At 34.3% G+C, this 11,426-nt stretch overlaps 1 protein-coding gene and 1 long non-coding RNA gene across 6 annotated transcripts in view; one reads left to right on the top strand and one right to left on the bottom strand.

Moving 5' to 3' along the window:
- LOC114577340 (uncharacterized) overlaps positions 1–11,426 on the bottom strand; it is a 29,701-nt gene that overhangs the window by 11,742 nt on the left and 6,533 nt on the right. The window lies entirely within an intron of this gene.
- LOC107996410 (uncharacterized) overlaps positions 5,103–11,426 on the top strand; it is a 71,027-nt gene continuing 64,703 nt past the window's right edge. For all 5 annotated transcript variants that reach the window (XM_062078724.1, XM_062078722.1, XM_062078723.1 and 2 more), the window contains exon 1: positions 5,103–5,676. The gene's annotated coding sequence lies outside the window, so the exon portion shown is untranslated. The remainder of the gene's footprint in view (positions 5,677–11,426) is intronic.

The raw sequence follows: 11,426 nt of genomic DNA, 5'->3' as shown, positions 1-11,426 counted from the left end.
TACTCATCGCAGTAAAGGATCAATGGGATGATCATGAATGATCCTTTGCTACCTAAATGTATTTTCCATTTCCAGAATTCCATTTATCGGAAACCTGTCGAAGGATTCGCGTATTAAATTAACAATAACAAGCATTCACAGTGATTCTGCATAATTATCTACAATTTCTCGTAGGAACAACGAGAGATCAAACGTTAATTAGAATTTCGTTCTAACGAATAAAGATAGGGGAAATTATATTCCATTGCTAGTTGAAAATTACGATCGCAATTGAATTATTCCTTACACGTATCGTTATTATATTTAACATACTTTTCTCAATAATCGTTTCTTCTTGCATCTAACTACAAGTATTCAATAAATCTTATAATTTTATTAAAAATTTATCTAATCAGAGAGAATAACAATTGGAAATTAGATAAAGCTTCAAAATTCAATTCAATGATCCTCTTGTGTAAGTCATCACGGGTCATCACACGTGTGAGCAATATAATAATTAATTTCGCAATTATAAAGAAATCTAACTAGAGAGAATGGTGATTGAAAACGTTAGGAGAGCTTAAAAATTCGACTCTCAGTCGGCAGAGTATAAAAGTTATTACATACTTCATCTTGTCTGAACCAAAGAAACTATCTAGGATTTCCAATAATATTTTAAATGCACGACAACCCACGTAGAACTTCTTGATCGTATTTTAAGGATGCGAAGTTCAAATCTCTGGCAACACAAAGTGATGGCTAAAAGGCTTTTAGCACGCAGCTTAACGAACTTCTGATAACAAGACTGGCAACGTTCCCTGTTGAGTGCTTCCCGCGAACCTTTTAGAGCTTCATCGACTTTGACTGCAGAATTGTCTGCAATCGTACTGAAATTTTCTTCGTCGTGTAATATACGTTTATTGGTGATAAAAATTTCCTTTCCAAAGGGATCGATATAAAGATCGATATATCATTCGTGTAAGTATTCTAACATTTTAATTTTACCAAGATTCGTAACGTTATTAAAATATGTGAATTAATTGCACGCTTATATGATTGATTAGAAGAAATATTTATTTATTATTAACTTTAGTATAAGTAACATTTTATCAAATTAAATACAGAAGAAATATTTATACAAATTTAAATGAAAACTCGATATATACAGATTAAATTTTCTTCCTTAACTTTCCAAACCGTCCAAATTTCCAAAATTTTCGTAATAATGAAATTATCGGAATACAATGCTGCTTCGATTCAATAACTAAATTGCAAGCTTAACCAATAATAAAAAAAGAAGAAACCTAACCTTCTAGAAAAAAAAATCGTCGTTGAAAAATCGCGACACAATTTAGAAAATTGGTTAGAAAACGTTATTCCATAAAAGAATATAACGCGGATAAATTGGTATCCAAGATGGCAGCAACTCGGCGGAGAAACATCGAGATCGATCCAAAACTCTCGAGTTGGAACTCGTTAAGTTCCAGAGCGCAATTAATTCCTAATTGTCCCGTAACGAAGAGATCCGGGATTCATATTTTCGTTGAATAAAGGAAGGCGACATTTTCCGTCACGTAGAATCCGGGCGGGGAAGGAATTTTAAGTGGCATCGATCCACCTTCATTAAGCCTCCTTTTCGAAAAGGGAGGAAAGGATTTTTGCGCCGAGTTGTTTGCGCAACGAGAAAGAGCAGAAATCGCGTCCCGTGACGAGATTAAACGCGGAACATGCCAGTGTTCCAGAGGGGAAACTGGGTTAGGCGAACTATTAAAAGACGGCCGACACTTGTGCCCGTTTAATATTTTTATATAAAGCACCGTTGCCTGATTATTTCTTCCCTTGCCGCGTGTGGAATCCTCGTTTCCCTCGTGTTTCTGGAACGAGAAGACAATTTTCCAAGCTTTTCCTTTCTTTCCGTTCGTTAAATTTATATTTCGATTAAAATTTTGACCGTCGTTGAAATGGAGATTCGAGGAGAAAATTTTTCTTTTCTCGGATTTTTTTAATTAATTTGCGCGAGTCGAGATATTTGGAAAAATACCGCGAAGATCGTTCTTTTTTTCCTCTTCTGATTTCTAGACACCAGTTGAGAGAAAAGTAGGACGTTGGAAATTGTAAAGGAATCATAAATTTATTTATCAAAGATTCGAGGAAGGATTCTTTGTTCGAACAAATGAAAATTTGTATAAATATTTCTCTCTATATATATATATTGGACGAAGTATAGTAACACAATTTTTGTTAGAATTTCAAAATTGTTAAAATAACTCTGGTTCAATGTGTATTATTTTTTCCAAGACAGATCGTATCGGGACTATTGACATCTTTCAGAAGGACAAGTTGATCGCCTTAGAAAAGAGGAGGAGTCGATATAGTCAGAAAAGGTAAACATTCGGCACGAGGAAAAAAGAATCGCAGAGAAGAAGATAGAAAAAGAATTCTGTCCATTCTGTGCCAATATATATTATCTCTTTCCTCCATGACAGTTATCAAACTCGATGAAACACATCTCCAATTCTGAACTTTTCTTGGCCAGAAATCCTAAAATACAATCCATAACGAAATAATATCACATTGTGCGATATTTGTTACAGTGCCAATATATATTAGTCCTTTCCTCCATAACAGTTATCAAACTCGATAAATCTCCAATTCTGAACTTTTCTTGGCCAGAAATCTTGAAATACAATCCATGGATAATAAAATAATATTTATCCATTATTAAATATTATCGTACAAAATTATATCTCAAAAAATAAATAAATAAATAAATAAAATAAAATGATCCATTATCCAATATCCAAAACTTAATATTACATTTAATCTAAATATGCCAATAAATACATAATGTCATACGCCGTTTCAAAGAAAAAAAAATTTTAAGAAATTATGAACGATAATTATTATAGTTAACTGGTTATTAAACGAAACGAAAATTTCGGTCAAGTAGTGGAAGAAATAATAAATGACCTTGTACTTGTATATAAGCGTGCCTTCATACTTTCCTCGACAAGTTTCTTCCACTGCACAACATCGAGCGCGTTCTGTACAAAATTCGAAAACTTGGTACACGCAACAAGAGGTAAATTCGTCGATCAAAGAGCGATCTTTAGAAAAAAATGTTCTATCCATCCGGTAAAAAATTCCACTCCATTCCACTTTCACAGAGAAAACGCGTTAATCCTCCTTAATGCACGAAATTAAACGAAACGTTTGATCGTATTAAATTCCCGATTCCCGGCTTTGATAACTGCAAAGTCACTTGACAAGCAAGTTCAAACCTCTCTGCCTATCACCCTGTTCGATTCGATTCAGGTTACGTTGCAATCTTACGTTCATACATTATTCGAACGAGCACGGGTTGTCACACGTGTCTCGACGTTTTATCGATCCTTTGACGCGCTCCTCGCCTCAAAATAATTGCACGCAAAAGAAGGTTAAGAGACACGGTTCTTCCTCTCTCTCTTTCTCCTCCTCCTCCTCTCCCCTCCCCTCCTCCCTTCCTTCCTTTGTACGCGAGCCCGTCATCATTGAGAAGATCGGAATTTCATGACCGGTCGACGTGCTGATGAATATTAAACGCTACATCGACCGTTTATAACAATGTGTGAACAATGGCTGGCCTCGTCATCGGAATATGCGGATAGGAAACGTTGATCGTTGACTCGATATTCGTAATCGCAGTTTATAAAGTTTTCGCAAGCTGCGTGAAAATTTTATTCGGGCGCAAGACTCCGATTGAGAAGGAAATTAATTAGAGTACTTTTTCTTTTGCAAGTGGACGCGGTGTTGGAAGTAAAATTATTCTCTTCCAAGAGGGATAAAGGTTTTTACAGAGGTCGAATTATTATTTTCATACGAAACGGTGTGGTATTCGTTTGTGAGAAAATATTCTCTAAAGCATTACTATCAAACGTGTCTGCATTTGGAACGAATTGTACAACATCATAAAAGGGAAGTGAAATTTCTTCCTCGATTGCTATTGCGAACGATTTTAAGACATATTACACGAGACTTCGTTATCGAGAAGTTGAACGTTTCATGTACGGTAAAGTAGGTATTTATTCTATTAGACGCGGATTAAAATTCCTACTTTGAAATAAAATTTCGAGTTCGTTAAAAAATTTTCATCGTTTATATTGAAAAATAAAATTATCATCTATCACGCGTGACAAAGATATAATATAGCGTATACAGTGTATACCGACGCCATGATTCGACGCCAAACACTTTCGCGTTATCGTGTATTCTGAACGACGTCGTAGTAGGAAGAAACAAAAGCGAAGAACAACGTTTGCTGGAGGGGAGAGAAAAGGGCTTGCGCGCCGCTGGCGTGCAGTTTTTCTTCTGCACTCGAATACAGACTGGGATATGCTCTCTTAGTAGACTCCACTCGACCCCTTGAGGAGTGGCACAAGATTTCGTTGGACCTCGACGCGAGTGTACCCTTTCATCGTCGATTTCTTTCTTGCCATTCATCTTAAGGTGCAAAGAATTCGCCTTTTATTGACGCGAGGGGAAGGGAAGAAAGATTTCTTCCTAACTAAATTTCATTTTTCGACGAGAAGATGTGCAAATGATATAATATAATATTTTTCTGATGAAATATATATCGATGATATATTTTAAAAAGGATATTTCTTTTTTATTTGTTGATAGAACAAGTATCTACGAACGTTATCTTTATTAACAGTTATATATTTAGCCCACGTGAAATTTATTCTTTTTTTCTTTGTATACCAAATGAAAAAATAGTGGAATAATTTTCGTTCAAAACGTTATTATTTCACTTAATTCGCCGTTTATCGTAGATTATTTTCAGTAATATCTCTTATCTAATGTTATCGTTGGAAACAATTTCCAACGACTTTTCTTTTTCGATTCAGTTTCTAATGAAAGATCAACAATCTTGACTCTTGTAGACGTTCGTCCCAACACTTTTGCGATCTAGAATATTATATTTGCGATTTCAAGAACGTATTTTGCAACTTTTTTTCATCGCACATATACAAGTACGCCATGAAATTTCTTCGATCCATCGATCCGAAAGAATAACTCAATAACTATCTAAAAAATATTCCAAGTTTCACAAAATTCAATTCTTGAATTCACGAACCATTCATGATATAAATTTATTTTTAAAACAGTTACATTGGGTTGGAGATTGAAAAGATGCAAGGATTACGATCGTCCAATTGGACGAGCGTGCTTCACGATACAACGATCACTGTCCATTCGTCGACTAATCGTCGATCTTTGTTTTCACTGTTCGATGGTTATTCGTAAAATATACCGCGGTCACGGAGGTCCGTTGCTCGCATTCGAGAATACACACAGTCGTGGAAATATCCGATCCCTTCCAAGCGGACGCCCCCCACTCCTTTGTCGCGTGTTTCCCTACGTTAACGCGTGCCATCGACACGAGAGCAGTGAGTCAGTGGTGCGCGGGCCTTCGTGGCGTAAGGACGTGCGCCATGCTCGTCGCGTTACTCGCATAAACGCGTGTGTTCCTTCGTTCACCTCGTGTGAGTGCGTGTACAATCACAGAAAAAATACTCCGATCTTTACTGCCTTTCGCCGATCGAACCGTCTATCGTGATACATCTTGTTGCACCGATCTTCTCGTTTTTTCTCCCCTCTGTGCCTAGCCTCGATCGTGCCGAGAGATCGTGACGATGTCTCTTTATCGATGACGAGGTAATTATAATTTTTAAATGTAATTTATCTTGATTAGATAACAGTCTAGAATATTTTTATTTGATAATTGTGAAAATTATAAATGCTAGAAAAAGGATCAATCAATAATTAATGTTGGTTTTTAATTGGAGATATATATAGAATTTTGAAACGTCTTAAGGGATATATTTATAAATGCTTGAAAGTGCGACGATCCTAACAATGATTATTGATATTACAGATATCTATAAGAAGATTAAAAAGTCTATAAAAATAGGATAGATAAAAAACGATTGTAAGTTTATATTTTTATAGACAATTTAAACTTACAAAATTTTTAATATTTTATTATATACTGAATATTGAAATAAATTGAATATAACGTGTCACGTAATATTTTTTTTTATCCCTGGAATATGATAAAAAAATGTTGGACGAAATTCTCATCTATTTAATAAATTGATATATCGATTTGATTTTGATTATTTATCCCAGCTAAACTATTTTACGATTCATTTACCTTTCGAGGAATTTGATATTTGTTTACGTTTTTCTTAACATAGTCCAGATTTCGGTTCTTGTTATTCCGGCCAATGTGTTCTGTTACAATTTTTGGCCAGTTAGCCTGACATTGACAAATACAATGTGGGAATTGGAGATTCTCCAATGTATACCTAGTCGCCATTAATTATTTTAATGGACAACAAAATGTAAATCTAAGGAAATTGGATTCGGTAACAGGATTGATTTGAAACAGCATTATATTTTTCGTGTTTAATTTTCATATTAAAAACATTTCATGGTTAAATTCAATGATATCGCATACGCAAATATATTTGAGAATAAAATTCTCGAAAATTTCATTTCCAATTGAACTTGCATCTTAATAAAATGCCTTTTCTCCTGCATTTTCAAACAAATATTTTTTTCTGTTCCATGCTCGCATTTTCCAAGAGATTTTTCAGAATAACTGACAATGATTTCTTTCTTTTTCTTCCGTATAAAAAAAAAGAAAAAGGAAGAAAAATTGCATCCCTCTTCAACAATTAGTCTCTCTCTTACTCTCTTACTCTTACAACAGAAATTTCTTTTTAAAATAAAATAAACATATTTGGTTTTAATCGAAAACCCGTTAATTGATTTCCCCGTTTCTGATACTAGGAAACATTTTAACTTTTTCTCGAGCCTTTGCACGATTAATTAATCGCACAAATTATATTCTGGCAAGACGAGAACAAATTAAACCGGATTAAAAATTGTCGGCGAAGAAATTTCTTTTGAAATTCAAAACGTACCGTTCCAAGGTGCACAACACACTTTACTGTGCACACTTGCCACAAAGTAATCCCCGGGGATAATCTAATATCGGTACACTTGATCGTGTACCAAACAAGGGTTTCTTAAAAACGATCTTGGTTAGATCTGGGATCAAAGGCAAAAGTCGTTTTAATTTTTAAGTTTTAAATTAACTATAAGTTAAAAACTTTCCATTATTCCAGATATCTGATCTTTTTATCCTTTCCTCCTCCTCCTCCTCTTCTTCGAACGATCTCATTCGATCAGTGTTGGCCAAAATTTAAATAAACGTTGAAGTTATCTCTATAATCTGTGTTCAAAATATGATAACAATCGCGAATAATTGGCAAATCAACTAGCTACGAATAATTATTTACTTTATTCGAAATTTTTAACCGTAACATTTTAATTATTATGATTTAATTATAACTTTTTAACATTTCTTCAAAGCAATTCGATCGATTTAATGCACAAATCTGATCCCACTTTCCTCCTCCTCCTTCGTTGAAGTTACTTTTATATCCTGTAATCTATGTTCAAAATATAATCAAAATAATTGGTAAACGTTATATGATTATAGCTACGAATAATTATAAAATTCACTTTATTCGAAATTTTTAATTATAGCCATTTCTTCAAATCTGATACAAATCTGATCTTACTTTTTATTCTTTCTTCTTCTTTTTTCGAAAGATTCGATCAGTGCTGGCTCAAAATTTAAATAAACGTTTATGTTCTATAATCTACGTTCAAAATATACTATCAACATAGCTATGAATAATTATAAAATTCACTTTATTCGAAATTTTTAATTATAGTCATTTCTTCAAATCTGATACAAATCTGATCTTACTTTTTATTCTTTTATTCGATCAGTGCTGGCTCAAAATTTAAATAAACGTTGAAGTTACAATCTACGTTCAAAATATAATAAAAATTGCAAATAATTGGCAAACGTTATATCAACTATAACATACGAATAATTATTTATTTTATTCGAAATTTTTAACTACACTTCATTGCATTCGATCGATTTAATGCACAAACTTGATCCTATTTTTTATCCTTTTTTCCTCTTTCTTCGAAAGATTCAATGCTGGCTCAAAATTTAAATAAACGTTGAAGTTACCTTTATATTCTATAATTTATGTTCAACATATATTAAAAATAATTGGTAAACGTTGTACGATCAGCTACGAATAATTATAAAATTCACTTTATTCGAAATTTTTAATTATAGTCATTTCTTCAAATCTGATACAAATCTGATCTTACTTTTTATTCTTTTATTCGATCAATGCTGGCTCAAAATTTAAATAAACATTGAAGTTACAATCTACGTTCAAAATATAATAAAAATGATTGGCAAACGTTACTATCAACGTTTATAGCTACGAATAATTATAAAATTCACTTTACTCGAAACTTTCACCTACTTAATCACTTTTTCAATTTTGAACTTTCGAATCGAACGAATTTTCGATCAAATCAACGCACGATAAACGAGAAATCGATCCAACCGATTTTTCCCTTTTTTTTTTTCCCATTCTTCTCTCGATTCAAAATGGAGAGACAGAGATCCATCCGTTTTAATTCCGCCTTGTCGAAACTGTGGCATCCAATTATCGACATCGTCGATATAAGAAGAAACCAGCAGCTGTTTCGCTGAATCGATGAATTCCGCTCGCCGGCGGATTAGATCGCCGCGGTTGGACGAGGCTGATCTACATGATAATCGGCCGGTTGCAGGCTTCCCTCCGATACCCGAGACCCGTATAAATTAATATTTCGAATTGGAGCGGTCGAGAAGACCCACAAATGTTTTCAGACGCGGTTACACGGAGCCTTTTGCCCACCCCCTCCTCCTCCTCCTCCCCGTTCTGAATATTGGGACAACGAGGGGAGCGTCCCTTGATACTCCCAACGCTCTTGGAAAAATTGAAATTATTAAGGCTCCATCAATCTGTTATTCGTTATTCGCTTCAAAACTTTATGAAATATCGAAGAAAGAAAGGGGAAAGTTGGCGGAAAGTTGGAACAACGGCTCTAGAATCCTGTCAAATGCGCGTCAGAGGGGCTCTCCCCAGTTTCTGCAAGTGTAATGCAATATTCATTGCACCTTCTTTTTATTTCCCTCCTTTCTCGGCAGTGTTGGGAACAGGTTGGAATAGTTACAGGTTGGAAATCTAATTCCGATTGTAGTAAACCGTCCCGAAACACGTTTTCTTCCACCACTTGCACCCCACTCGACGTGTTTACCTCGATTTATCTTTCCCATCTTTCTCTGCGCACCGGCTAAAAAGCTCCTCGAGGAGGAGCTTCTTGTCTGTCGCTGCTAATAGACCGGATACTATTTATAAGTACACACTCTTTCGGAGACACACCACGGAGTATTTTTAAGATTGCCACTTGGGTTAAGTTTAAAACGATTGGTCTCCTCGATCTTTTGAAATGAGCCAGGATATATATATAAATAAAGAAAATTCAATCCTTTGCCTTTGAGACTCATTTGGAGACTCACTTCCTTCAACGATTCGATCGAAGAGTCGAGGAATTAAAAAGAAATAATCGAAGCAATGACAGAGAAAATTTTCGACGAGAAAGATGCAAAGAAACGAGATATAATTGCAAATTATGCCATTGCGCAAAGGAGAATCTGCTTCACCGGATGTCTCTCATCAAGCGTTATTCAAGTTTGCGAAGTAAATAATCAGTTTAATTTTATTCAACAAATAACAGTTGAAACAGCCTGATAAATAGCTGTATAAGAAACATACAGTACGAAAGCGTGTCAAAATCCTCGACTCTTCCTAGAAAGGGAAAGAGAAGTTTCGAAATTCTTGTTATTATTACTCGGAGGCGAAATCGAAAGGCTATCGTCTGCACTGGCCAGCCGAGAAGGTTGCATATCCAAGGGGCTACTGCTGCCGCTACGACTTGGCAAGCAGAGTGGGAGGGAAAGTTGAGGCAATTTCATTGCGCGGTAAACAACGACATTTCCGAGGGAACGGACGGTTATCGAAATTTCGGATCCCCTCACGATTGTGGCAACGATCGAACGCGTAGTTGAACGCCTCTCTCTCTCTGTCCTTTATCTTCCCTTTCGCTCCCTCCTTTACGTATATCAACCGATGGATCTCAACTTGCCCGTTTTGTTCAATCGGATTTTATTTAACGGAATATTTTTGTATTTCTGTTGCTGCGGGAAAATTAATTGATAATTGGGATTATTTTCTTTATAGATCTTATTCGTGCAATTTATTAAATCTTTGGACAAGAATATAGGCGGTGAGAAAAAAAAATTGAGAAATATTTTAAACATATATACGTATCTATATTTTTTCCATTCGAGAACGCGTTAATCGGATCTTTTTCTCTTCCTTCAAGCGTAAAAGGATTTTAAATAATCGTTGAAATATTCAAAAATATAATACGTTCAAAAATCACTAGATCAGATCATTCTTTCTCTTCCTGGGTGAAGAAATTAATAATGGTAAAGCGGTTGTAACTCGGTTTCCGTTTTATTACGAGCAAAAATCCTTGCTAATCGTATCCTGGATAAAAGGACTTTTTCTACCGAAGTTTCGAAACAGTTACGAATTCTCGTCGCGTTTTCGTGTCGCGACGGAGATGTAAAATGGCCAAATGTTGTTGTTGTTTGAATAAAATTGCATACAAAAGCACGAGTGCGATAAAAGGCGTTAAATTATTCATTTCACCAACTTTTTGTGAAAACGACGATTGTGTTCGCAATCAACGTACAAGGTGGATTTCTTGGAAAAACGGGGGAATAAAATTATTATATTTTTTCTTCGCGGTAAGAGTCGTTTACTCCAATTTATAATCATAACGCTATTGTTAAGCCACGTGATTTGATACCGAGAAAAAAATTTCTTCGATTCACAGTGATTCCACGGATAATATATTATCTTGAAGAAAAAATTTTTTTTTTTTTTCTTCAAGAGTGTATTTTTTCGTAATGTAGATATTATATAAGTTCGATTCACAGTGATTCCACGGATAATATATTATCTTGAAGAAAAAAATATTTTTTTCTTTGAAGCAAATTTTGTTCAAGAGTGTATTTTTTCGTAATGTAGATATTATATAAGTTCGATTCACAGTGATTCCACGGATAAATTATCTTGAAGAAAAAATTATTTTTTTTTTTCTTTGAAGCAAATTTGAGAGTGTATTTTTTCTTAAAGTAGACATTATATAAGACATTTTGTCTCTTTGTATTTTGCATACAGAGAATAATATTTTTCAAATTGAGAATTGTAGGAATTCTTTTTCTTTTTTATCCAAGATTTTGTAATATTTGAAATATTTTTTTTACAAAATAGATAGAGAATAATATTTTTCAAATTGAGAATTGTAGGAATTCTTTTTCTTTTTTATCCAAGATTTTGTAATATTTGAAATATTTTTTTTACAAAATAGATAGAGAATAATATTTTTCAAATTGAGAATTC

This window comes from Apis cerana, linkage group LG8, assembly GCF_029169275.1.
Source record: "Apis cerana isolate GH-2021 linkage group LG8, AcerK_1.0, whole genome shotgun sequence".
NCBI classification, from domain to species: domain Eukaryota; kingdom Metazoa; phylum Arthropoda; class Insecta; order Hymenoptera; family Apidae; genus Apis; species Apis cerana.
Note: the sequence above shows the minus strand (reverse complement) of the source record. Positions and strands in the feature narration are given on the sequence as shown.